At 41.9% G+C, this 10206-nt stretch overlaps 1 long non-coding RNA gene across 4 annotated transcripts in view; it reads left to right on the top strand.

The window, feature by feature from the left end:
• Nucleotides 1-10206, top strand: part of LOC118085066 (uncharacterized) — a 44793-nt gene that overhangs the window by 21939 nt on the left and 12648 nt on the right. For 3 of the 4 annotated variants that reach the window (XR_004692605.2, XR_009557461.1, XR_004692606.2), the window contains exons 5-6: nucleotides 724-792; nucleotides 5739-5845. This is a non-coding gene — a long non-coding RNA (uncharacterized LOC118085066). Of the gene's footprint in view, nucleotides 1-723; nucleotides 793-5738; nucleotides 5851-10206 lie in introns of all 4 variants that reach the window. The other variant, XR_009557462.1, reaches the window with a different exon arrangement.

Raw genomic sequence — 10206 nt, 5'->3', positions numbered from 1 at the left:
CACCCACCTGTTAGCAGATAAGCTATTCTGGTGTGTGGTGATTGACCTTTTCAACTATGCAGCCTTACCTGGTTGGGTTTAGGTGTTTAGCAGCATTAGGTATTTATATAATCCCCATATCTGATGTAGCAAAGTACAGTCTCTAGATAGTAAAACTTGATAACATCTCAAACTTTACATAAGTTCAATATTTTTCCTTCTGCATCGAAGATTTCCGGGTGACTCTTATGAAGTGCATCTACCAGTATGTCATTGTGGAATTGGAGAAGCTGAGTCTGTAACATGTACAGTATCTTTTTATGTTGCCTGTTTTGCACCCAGATTAAATCAGAGTTATTGTTAGATTTAAGGAAATCCTCGAATAAATTAATCAGGAAGATGCCAGATTGGTTTGGCTTTGCTCTGTGCCTTCCTTGAGTGCTTCTGGAGGGATATAAGCTTGAATTGTTCTAGTGTATCTCATTTGCCTGGGTGAGGAGAGGATGAAGATTTTTGCCTGGCTGGAATGAAGCTTTTTGTACAAAGATGCACATCCATTGCTGTGCTCAGTTTTGCCAATGGGTTTCCCCACTGCTGGTATGTGGCCCCTGGAAGGGGATATGGTCCTCATGCTAAAAAAAGGTCCCCCGCCCCTGATTTAAATTATGGCAATTATTTCTACATATCTATAGTAACCATTTTAAAATTTCTCCTCCTTTGTCCTCTTTCTTGACCACCCTAAAGACAAATCAACTATCACTGAATGTGAGAGTGGGGAACAGACATGGAATGCAGAAGGAGAGAGACTTGAAGGTTAGTATTCTCCTCCTCCTCCTCCTATTAAATTTGTATACCACCCTATATCTGGAGGTTTCATGGCGGTTCAAAACAAAAAATCACAATATAACAACAGAAAATACATAATAAAAATAAAAATGAGAAAAACCCAGTAATCCCCCCCTCCCCAACACATTTTAAAAGGGTATTGTATGTCAATCAGCCAAAGGCCTGGTTAAAGAGGAACCTTTTTGCCTGGGTCCTAAAGGTATATAATGAAGGTGCCAGCGAAACCTCCCTGGGCAGAGCATTCCACAAATGAGAAGCCACTGCAGAGCACAAATGTGTTGCCACCCTCTGGACCTCTTGTGGAAGAGGCACACAAAGAAGGACCTCAGAAGATGATCTCATGTAGGTTCATATGGAGAGAGGAAGCTATTGAGGTAGACCCGTATGGAAATGGCCTCTTGACGTTTGCAGGCAGAGAAATTGCAGGTCCCATTTCACCCTGTTTCTTCAGGGGGAAGGAGAAATTCTCCAATAGTTCCTCAGGGGTGGCATTCACCATTAGCAGTGACAATAGCACAGTTTCTTTTGCTCTTCCTAATTTTGTTGTTGTTGTTCTTTCAATGCTGCCGCAAGTGGTAGCAGCAGCTGTATTGGCAGCCTGGCCACCATTTTGTATTCCCCACAATGCCGTGGGCCTAGCATTATTCTGGGGCATTGTGGAGGAGAAAATGCCAGTCAGAATATTGGTGCCCTTCTTGGGGTTGGGAGAAGTAAGAAAAAGTAAATATCCAAAATGTTCTCTGGGAAATGACTTGTGACAGATTTGGGGTCAGCTCTAATCAGAGCAGAGACAGCCTTGGAGAAGGCACACACTCCAGGCTGGGAAATATATGCCATGGAGAGAATATTTTGCCTGCTTAAAGGGCCTTTGAAGAGGCGAATCAGAATTCCATCACTCCAAGAAGTAGTGATGGATAATTATGGTGGGTGGCATCATCAGGTAGGCAGCTGCAGGACTGAATTTTCCAAATGCTTTTATTCAAACTGAATTAGTCAAAATGAAAGAAGTATTGTTTACACAGTAGCAAAGAGACTGATTCCTCAGCTGATTGGAACTCTGTTTTGACATTATTTGGATGGTAGTCAACCAACAATTACTCACAGCAGACTTAATGAAATTTATGGGCCGACATAGTCATGTTCATTATTTCAGTGGGTTTATTCTGAGTAAAACTTAGTTGAATACCACCCTTTGGTTCCTAATTTTTACCTACTGGATAATGTATTTTCCCCTTCTATCTGGAAATTGCCACAAATGCCTATCTGATATTCAGTCCCTTAACTCATTTTAAAGGGTATGCATTAATGTCAAATGGAATGTTTTTAATCAACATATCAAACCCTAGGAATCTGGATTCCACAGGAGACGTCTGTATTTTAGCATGAAATAATGAGAATTAATATAGGAGTTCCAGGGCCAAGAAATAAAAAAAATTAATACCCAATAAGCAACTTCACATGTATTTTTTAAAAAAAATATACATAATACTTTTACTGCACAAAATACAACATCTGTAGTTGTGCGTTTCTTATGTGTCTGGCTATGCACACAACCCTGTAATAGGACTCTTAATAGCAGTGGTTTCAAATGCATAAGTTCTACCTTATCCTAATGTAAATCTTAGAACACTGCCATTATGCTGCCAGCAGCGTTAATGTACAAGGTCCCTCCAAAGTGATGCATTAAGTAAACTGGGTGGAAATCCACAAAGTAAGTAATGGAAAATCATTTGAATTGGAAAAAGCATTGACCTTCATATCGGCCTTTGAGATTCCATTGTATCTCAAAGCAGCTGTTTTCTACTACATGCAGCTATTCTGTTTGTTCAAAATATTTCAAATTCTTGAAATGCTCATTGTCAAAAATATTATGTAGAAATGCAATAAGCATGGGACTTGGCCCCTCAAACTGGAGGCAAAACAGACTTTTAGCATGAGGCCAGTGCCTGCTGCAAGATACACAAAGGCATGTGAGCACATGCGTAGCATTTCTATACATGTGAAGGAAATTTTCAATTCTTATTATCTGCTGGAAATTGTCATGTGCTGTTTTGGAAGATCACACCATGCAATTGGAATGGGAAGACTGCCATGCAGAGAGTTGCAAGCCATTGTTCTTCAGCAATAATGGATGGGAAAGAAGTATGAAACCAATAGGTTAGGTGTGCAGAGCCTTTGGACTTCCAGATGTTGGACTACAGCTCCCTTCATCCCTGGACATTGGCCAGGCTCGCCAGGGCTCATGGGAGATGCAGTTCAGCAGCACCCACAGGTTCCCTACATCTGTAATTGGTAATCAAAAGTCCCCAAAACTTTTCAAACAAGATATTGTCTCATGGGAATGATTTTGTAAGCTATCAATTTAGGACATCTTATAAAATGTTTATAGCCTTCTTCTGAACTGATAAGCATTCCAAACAACCCATAAAGAAACAGATATAATTTAATATTAGAATAAACAAAGAAGGCAAATGCAGAATAATAGGATCACTATTCTTCGTATAACAAATAGTTTATTTTAGGAAGTGTCCAGTTGGACCATATGTCAACAAAAAATGAACATGGCCCGTCTAGTCTAGCATGCTGTTCTCACAGAAGCCAACCAGATGCCTGTAAGAAACCTGCAAACAGGACCTGAACACAAAAGCATTCTACCCTGCCCTATGGTTTCCAGCAACTGGTATTCATAAGCATTTACTGGCTCCAATCTAGGACGCAAAACATAGTCATCATGGCTAGTAGCTGTTGATAGTTTATCCTCCGTGAGTGAGCCATCCAGGTTAGTGGTCATCACTGCCGCTGTGGGAGCAAGTTCCATAGTTTATCTATGGGCTGCATGAAGCAGGTGGCACTGTGGTCTAAACCACCGAGCCTCTTGGGCTTGCCAATCATAAAGTTGGCAGTTTGAATCTGTGCAGCCGGGTGAGCCCTCATTGCTTTGTCCCAGCTCCTGCCAACCTAGCAGTCTGAAATCATGCCAGCATGAGTATATAAATAGGTACTGCTGCGGCGGGAAGGTAAATGACGTTTCTGTGCTCTCTGTCACTTGTCACGGTGTCCTGTTGCACCAGAAGCGGTTTAGTCATGTTGGCCATATGACCCAGAAAAGCTGTCTGTGGACAAATGCCGGCTCCCTTGGCCTGAAAATGGAGATGAAATCTGTACCCCATAGTCAAATTCAACTGGACTTAAACATCCAGGGGTCCTTTACCTTTATGTTTTGCATAAAGAAGTAGTTTCTTTTGTCTGTAGAGACGTTTCACCACAAACCACAAAAATTAAAGCCCACCCCCCCTCCTTTGCTACTGTGTGATTGCTTTGGACCAGTTGGCTTCATTTAGACATATGGCCATGCAAAAAGGAGGCCGCTTGCCATTGCCATTCTGTCTTGGCCTTCCTTCTGGAGTGGCTTGCTACAGTAGACTCCTCAGGCAAGCCAGAAAACAACAGAGATGCCAGTGGAGGTTGACTCTGTGGCACAAATGAGTGCCTTTTACTCTGCCAGAGTGCCAGAACATTCTATGCTGAAGGGCAGTTTAGCAACTGAACAAGCAGATAAATAAATGGCTTTGTTGCTTGATCATTTTGCCCCTTAGGGTGACTTGCTCCATGCTGTTATCATGGTCATAAAACACTTGTGAATGCAAATATCCCATTGATTTAAACACCTTGCAGATTCCCAATGACCCTTGGTTTCTGCTTGTGTATATGTGCCTTTTTCCCTCTCCCATAATGTGTATGGGATGAAAGCCCTGTTCTTTCTGTCTTCCATTGCCTTTTCTTTCCAGTGGCACCTATAATAACCTCTTTACTTTATCTGTACCCTCTCAGTCATAATGTTGTCCTTCTCCTGCTTGCTTGTTCCCCGATTACCACCAAATTCACATGCTATCTGATAAGTGCAGGTATCTTCTTTTCTCCCTTGTAAAAAAAATTGGAAGCAGAAAGTGTTCCTAATTCTGTCAAGAAAATGACTTTCGATCCCCCTCCCTTGCATATTATTCTCGTGAGGGTCAGATGTGAATCGATTTCTGACGTGGGTTTTTTCATGGCTGTAAAGTGGTAAAATGTGGAGTGCTTTGAAGTTAGAAATGTAATTGTGGAGACATAAAAATTGTATCTATAGCCATCACAGAGATATTTATCTCAAGATGACTGTCTCAGTGTCCTTCAGAGCAATAACTGCAACAGCCGAGAACATAACAGAGGGAGCTGAAATGTTATGACTCATTTACTTCTAACAAGTCTAATACACTTCAGTGAAAACGTATTGCACATGACATAAGGGACTCTCTGATATACTGGAACAAGCTTCAAAGGCCATTGAAATAAAATACCAGCCATTACTACTGCTCAAATATTCTTCAATGTCTAAATTAGGCCACCAATACCAAAGATTGTAATTGCGTTATTCTCTCTGATTCCTTGTCGCTCAGAGAAATGTCTATGTTTTGCACACTCTTTTGTCCAGGAGGAGTGAGGTAGATAAACCAGGCTGATAAAACATGTTATTTTTTATTGTCGTGTGCAACATTACTATTGCAATATCATTTAAGATGTTAAAATGTTCACACTTTAAATGCATAAAAATATGTGTAATGGCTTCCTCTGACTATGACAGAGAGAATTCAAAGGACGCAATGCAGAATGTCTTTGTGAAGGGGAGGCGGTGGACAATTAATGCTGTGTACACATTGCCGGCATACGTTGTTCTTTTTCTCAGTTTGTATCAAAGCTGGTTTTGAGGGGGAACACATCAAAAATGCAGCATTGATAGATATGGATGGGGGCTAATGTCATATGTACTCCGCTTCCCAAACCGGTGGTGGGAATGCACTGGATGAAGAGTAATCAGAAGAGGGTAAACAGCTTAATTAACCTAAAATTGGGGATCTCTCTCTTTCTCACTACAGTATGTACTTGGAAATAACTGCAATACTCCCAGGTGTGCCATCCACCGCCTATCACCCTGGACACAACCAAACAGCAGCAATGGACACAGAAAGCAGCCTTCATGGAGGTCAGGTGATTTGCCCTTGTACTCCAGTATTGTCTGGTTTGGCTACCTGCAGTGGCTCACCCTGGAGCAGGGGTAGGCAATCTAAGGCCCAGGGCCCAAAATCTGGCCCAAACGCCTTCTAAATCCAGCCCGCGGACGGTCCGGGAATCAGCGTGTTTTTACAATGAGTAGAATGTGTCCTTTTATTTAAAATGCATGTCTGGGTTATTTGTGGGGCATAGGAATTCGTTCATTTCCCTCCCCACCCCCCAAAAATATAGTCCGTCTGAGGGACGGTGGACTGGCCCATGGCTGAAAAAGGTTGCTGACCCCTGCCCCAGAGTCTTAGGCAAAAAGCCTTCCCATCAATTCCTTTTTGGTCCCTCTACCTCAGGGTCCCCGAACTAAGGCCCGGGGCCCGAATGCGGCCCAATTGCCTTCTAAATCCGGCCCGCGGACAGTCCAGGAATCAGCGTGTTTTTACATGAGTAGAATATGTCCTTTTATTTAAAATGCATCTCTGGGTTATTTGTGGGCCATAGGAATTCGTTCATATTTTCCCCCAAAATATAGTCTGGCCCCCACAAGGTCTGAGGGACAGTGGACCGGCCCCCTGCTGAAAAAGTTTGCTGAACCCTGGCAGATGTCATAGATCGAACCTGGGGGCTTCTGCAATCTGCATGCAAACTGTAGGGGCTCTATCACTGATCTATGGTGCCTTCTCTGGCAATGTAAGCTAACTCTGCTTTGCAAGGTAAGCCACCTTCATATCGAAGCCATTAACTCAGCTCTCAGTCATCTTATCGTGCTTCCATCTGGAACCTCCAGCTCAGGTTAATGGTTTTAAACTCATAGGATCCCAAGGATGCTTGGTTGGTGAGCTGCTCAGCATCTTCACAGGACTGATTCTCCCTGGTCCCTGTGGAAAAGCCCAAAGAGTTGTCCTGCTTTTCATTTTGTAAAAGCCCCATATTGGGCTGCCTTTGGTTTAGTCACCTGTTTCAGTTAGTGCTGCCACACCCAAACTCTCAGGGTCTCTCTCTTTTGTAGCTTATTGTCCTTGTCCACCCCTTAATTTGTCAAACATATTGTGTGTGTGTGTGTGTGTGTGTGTGTGTGCATGCATTTGTATACACACACAAAAACTCTACAATTAATTAAAGATCATTAAATACAGAACTTAATCACAAGATTATTTAAAGAAATGTTTCTTTTAAAATGCAATTCTCTTTTACTGTGAAAGTCCTAGAGATGCTGTAGCACATTCAAACACACACACACAGAGGCTTAAATGTGTTAAGGGAAATCACGGAAACTGTCACAGAGCTTAAGGGGGGTGTTTGCCCAAATCAGGGTTCTATTCTTTGGCAGAAAGCAATACTGTAGTTTAAATTAGTGTGGTGCAGCTGAACCCTTATTTAAAATGTGTTCCACTGACATTGCACGAAGAGGGTGTCTTTGTTTAATAGCACTGGCAGAACAGCACATTTTCAGTCGAAACCCGTTGGAGTTTAGACCTTTTAATAGAAAGTGACAATTTAAATTGCCATGACGGTGGCCTAATGGTGCTTAAAACTATTACTAGCTGATGCTACAGTTGGCTCCAGACCAGTTTGTTAACACTCAAGAAAAAGGTAGATGGGAGTGGGCAATTAAGCGATGAATAATTAGTCATTCCTTTGTTCTTGACTATAATACCATTAGTCAAAGATGAACTCATTTGCCTGTACTGTTAATTCCATTGTAGCTCTGGGCTAGTTTACTCTCGGCTTGAGGAGACCTGATCATTGGTCAACACTTTCCCACCCCCACCCCATGCTTTCCCTTTCAGTGGATTGCTGCAGTCTCTCTTACCGCTCCCCTTTTCTTGGCACATAAAATAGTATCAGTTTGTGCCATTTATTTGCTCGAAGTCTGGCTTAGCTACTGTTAAAAGACTTGTTGGCACTCTTGCTATTTCCCATTCAGGATGGCAGGAAATGTAGGATGGGGGCACAAGGTAGTTTATGTTTTAAGAAAAAGTCTTACAGTAGTGGGGCGCGCAAGGAAACATTGTCTTCTTGCAGAGACAGTCAGTGCAAGGACATCAGAATTTTTGCTGCTGGCTGCCAAAGCAATCAGAAATGCTTATATGAAGTACGAAGCCCTTTATAGCCGTTCTTCACTGTATGCATAATGAAGCTATGCTACTCTGCCATAACAGATTCATTTCGTTTATACCTTGTACCATTCCGCACTTATTGGTGAGTTTCTCAACAAGTGCCAATTTCCAGACCTTATTATACCAATTCGTCAAGGAGGCTCCTTCCATATATATTTCCGGTGCCTAGTTACAAGGATCTTTGCTGCGAAAAATAGTCAGTGGTTTAAAGCGCACACCTGCATTTTCCCCACCAAAAAGATTTAAGAAAGCCAATTCTGGGAATTTAGCCACCTTTATTTAGTCCAGCAATTTTGTGGGTTTCATTAAACATTCATCCCAAATTTTAGCTATCTTCCTACATGTCAACCACATTTGTTGGAATGAGCTCCAGTGTAGAACTTTTAGCTCTTAAGAAAAACTGTGTCTGTCACCTCAAGCTTGAGTTTTTGCTCTGGTATAAAGCTTGGGTATATTTCAGTAGTTATATACAGTATATTACAGGAACTACCGAAATATATATATGTGGTACAACTGTGGCCTTTATGATTGCTGAACAGCACAGACACCTTGCTAACTACCATGCTTGTGCCAGGCAGCACAGTCCACTTCATGTGGGCCTGGAATGAGCTGAAAGCCAGACATCCAATAATTTTTTTAGGTACACAGGTAATATGCCTGAATCCTATGAACAAGGTCAGGAAAATTAACATATAACGGGCAATGAAAGGCACAGAATAGGCATAGACAAAACTGTTATTTAACTCCAATTTGCACATCTATTTTATTTAATTAATGATAAAAATAAGTGTTCAGAATCAATAATGCATATTAAATATTTGATTATATGTGGTTTGATCAATTTAATGTGCTAATAGAATACAGGCTTTAAAAGAAACTGGAATTTACATCAGATATTTGAGAAGAAACAAATACTTAGTAGGGGGAACAAAGGGGAATGGTTACTGTGGTTAGATTATCATGCAGAATGGTCAACAAATCCCCACTTCTTCTATCTTTGATGTCCTGCCCAACTCTGCTCAGATCTCTTTAGCCCATGCCCAAATTTTATCTGTAGCCATGGAAGATTAATATATGATTGTTGTTTGTTGTTGTTGTTTTAAAAAAGCTGTCTATTTCTGCACCAGTTTTCAAATCTAGACTTCCTCGCCCAAGACTGGCCACAATAATTCACTGGCCACATCAGACCACATTTTCTGACTCAAGTAAGATAATCACATTTTAAAATATTGCCACATTCATGAAAATAGTCAAAGCTCAGCACCATCAAGATCACCTAGGACTGGAGTCAGCAAACTTTTTCAGTAGGGGGCTGGTCCACTGTCCCTCAGACCTTGTGGGGGGCCGGACTGTATTTTGGGGAAAAAATTAAAAAATGGACGAATTCCTATGCCCCACAAACAACCCAGAGATGCATTTTAAATAAAAGCACACATTCTACTCATGTACAAACACGCTGATTCCCGGACCGTCTGCGGGCTGGATTTAGAAGGCGATTGGGCTGGATCCGGCCCCCGGCCCTTAGTTTGCCTACCCATAACCTAGGAGCTATTTAATGTGAGACTGCCATCTCTCTGGCTATGTGTTATTGCAATGCATGTGGTTGTGTTTCCCTCGTTACCCATCGCAAGCCTCTGACATGGCTCTCACAGCACTCTAACCATTACACCACACTGGCTCATTAAAAAGAAACCCAGTGCATCTCACCATCGCGGGGGAAATGACCCCGTGTGCCTCCTCAGTCTGTGGCGCTGTCGATGGGCAACTTCAGCGCCCCTCTTGTTCTCCCTTCTTATGGTTCTTTAGCTTTAAACTAGACCTTGGACAGACAGGCCTACAAAAAGAAGATTCCCAACACTGAAGAACATGCTCGCTAGGGCATGACCACCCTACATACAGCAAGTCCCATCTAAGTCAACGGGATTTATTTCTACAGGGCTCTGCTGCATGCCCTATCGTTAAATGGAAATCTCTCCTAGGTTTTATATGATAAAATGCCATTATCCTAAGTTATTTGGGAGCGTGTTTCAAATAAATGGCATCAGGGAAGGCCAAATGAGTCTTCACACAAACAGCAGCTGAAATGGGAAGCTTTTGATAGGGGCATGCTAAAATGTCCACAATGACTTAAAAATAAATAAATAAATAAATAAAGGGAAGCTGGCACAAGAACAAAGGGCCCTTGGTGCGCATTTCTGTGCTGATACACACTGCATTGTGC

This window comes from Zootoca vivipara, chromosome 4 (assembly GCF_963506605.1).
Source record: "Zootoca vivipara chromosome 4, rZooViv1.1, whole genome shotgun sequence".
In the NCBI taxonomy this organism is placed as follows: Eukaryota; Metazoa; Chordata; class Lepidosauria; order Squamata; family Lacertidae; genus Zootoca; species Zootoca vivipara.
This window is presented reverse-complemented; position numbering and strand designations above follow the sequence as displayed.